We start from the raw sequence: 2662 nt of genomic DNA, 5'->3' as shown, positions 1-2662 counted from the left end.
GTATAGTCGGAGCCTTGTTGCCGGCACCATCATGCTACTCTTTTGTATCTATTAAAGGCTTTGTATACATAGCGTGGGTGGTACCTTTTTATTGGGAAGTCAAATTAGAAATGTTGTATTTGTATCATATGTTTTCACTTCTAAACTATGAATATGTAATGTAATATTTTGGGGAATCTTGAATAAAGTTCTATCGGTAATGAAATTTTGATTTTTCATATAAACTTCTCATTGTCTAATTAATGAAATATACCTTCTCGTTATTCATGGGTGAGTTTGGGTAGAAGGCATTGTACAGGCTTGCTTGGCCAGGTTATCTCGGTTGAGCGACGGTCGCGCTCCCCGAGGTCGGGGCGAGACAACTAGTGTGAATATCTCCTTCAAAAATCACCCCTCTCCATGTCTAGGGACCAAAATATGAAATAATGGATCTAAGTCCCGAAATAACACAACTTATAATTTTGACTACTAGTACCCTTCGCGAACGACGCCACTGCCTCGTGTTGGCAAAGCACAAAAATCCCGCTGCCTGAATTAACCATTTGCGAACGCGGTCCCAGCCCCTGAACGCAATAAATAAAGTTCCATTGGCCTATGCGAACGCAATCTCCATCACGTGAATGCGAAGGCGAAATACCTAACCAACCCTAGAATGTGTTACTCTATGCAAACATGATGCTCAAGTCGCAAACGCGAAGGCCAAGCTGCCTTACACATCGCGAACTTGACCTCAGTGTCGCGAACGCGACCTTAGTGTCGCAAATGTGAAGAAGACTAATGCACCTGGCCCAGAGAAGCCTCCACAATCTCGAGATCAGCTCCACAATCGCGAAGCACACCACACACTTGCATTTTTCAATAGTTCAACCAAGCTCCGGGTGGTCCGAAACTCATCCTTGCCACCCGAGATCCACTCCAACCACACCAAAAAGTCAGTAAATATTACCCAGACCTATCAAAGTCTCTAACCACATGTAAGATCACTACACCTACGAATCAACAACCAAAGAATCAATTAACTTCTCTTAAGTTCATAAGCTTCTTACTTCCAAACCTTCAAATTTCTAACTTTCGGCAATTAGAGCCAAATCAACCTAGAAACCTCCAAATCCATATCCAAATCTTCATATACGCCTAAGTCAAAAATCACCATACGAAACTATTAAAACTATCAAATCACCAACGGTCGTTACACAAAAGTCAATCCTTGGTCAACTCTTAAAAATGAAGCTTCGAATCATGTAATTCATCAATTAACTCAAAAATGTTCTCGAAACCATACCAACCATCCCCGAAAGTCACATATCAACAAATACACATACAGGGAGCATCGAATATGGGAATAAGGCTAAAATACACAAAATAACCCGGGTCGTTACATTCTCCCCCTCTTAAACAAGCGTTCGTCCTCGAACGAGTTTAGAATCATACCTTGATATAAAAAAGGTGAGGATATCTCCTCTGCATATCATGCTCGGTCTCCCAAGTCATCTCTTACACTGTTTGAACACTCCAGTGAACCTGCACTGATGCAATATTCTTCGACCTCAACTTGCGAACGTGCCTGTCCAAAATGGCCATAGACCCTCATCATAAGTCAAATCCTTGTCCAAGTGTATCGATATGAAATCCAAAAGATGTGACAAATCCTCATAGTACTTTCAAAACATGGAAACATGAAACAACAGATGAACTACCGATAAACTAGGTGGCAAAGCAAGTCTTTATACCACCTCACCAACTCTATCCAACACCTCGAAAGGACCAATGTACCGAGGGATCAAATTTCCCTTCTTCCAAAATCCCATCACGCCCTTTATGGGTGAAACTCCGAGTACAACCTTCTCACTCTTTATGAATGCTACACCCCAAACCTTCCAATCAGTATAACTATTTTGTGGGGAGTGCGATGTACGAAGCTACTACTGAATCAATTTCACATTTTCCAAAATTTCACAAACCAAATATGTGCCCAATAGCCTTGCCTCGCAAGGCTCAAACCAACCAACCGGAGAACGACATCGTCTCTCATACAATACCTTATATGGAGCCATCTGGATACTTGAATCATAGTTGTTGTTGTGTGTAAACTCCACAAAAGGTTGAAACTAATCCCTATTGGCCTCCAAAATCTATGACACATGCTCTCAACATATCATCCAAAATATGAATGGTTTGTTCGCACTGCTAGTCCATCTGAGGGTGAAATTCGGTACTCAACTCAACTTGTATGCCCAACTCACGCTCCACGCTCTCTAGAAATGCAAAGTAAACTGAGTGTCCTGATTCGAGATGATAGAAAGAGGTACACCATGAAAGTGAAGAATCTCCTGCATGTAGATCTTAGCCAACTGCTCCGATGTGTGGGAAGTCACGACTATAATGGAATGTGCATACTTGGCCAGTTTGTCCACGATGACACAAACTTTGTCAAATCTCCTCAATGTTCATGGCAAACATACCACAAAGCCCATAGTGATGCGCTCCCACTTCCACTTTGGTACGTCAATATCCTGAGCAAACAACCAGGTCTCTGATGCTCATATTTGACTAGCTGACAATTCAAATACCGAGAAACATATCCAACAATGTCTTTCTTCATCCTCTACAACCAATAATGTTTCTATAAATCATGGTACATTTTCAGCACCCGGATGAATGG

The sequence above is a fragment of the Nicotiana tomentosiformis genome, chromosome 3, assembly GCF_000390325.3.
Source record: "Nicotiana tomentosiformis chromosome 3, ASM39032v3, whole genome shotgun sequence".
In the NCBI taxonomy this organism is placed as follows: Eukaryota; Viridiplantae; Streptophyta; class Magnoliopsida; order Solanales; family Solanaceae; genus Nicotiana; species Nicotiana tomentosiformis.
This window is presented reverse-complemented; position numbering follows the sequence as displayed.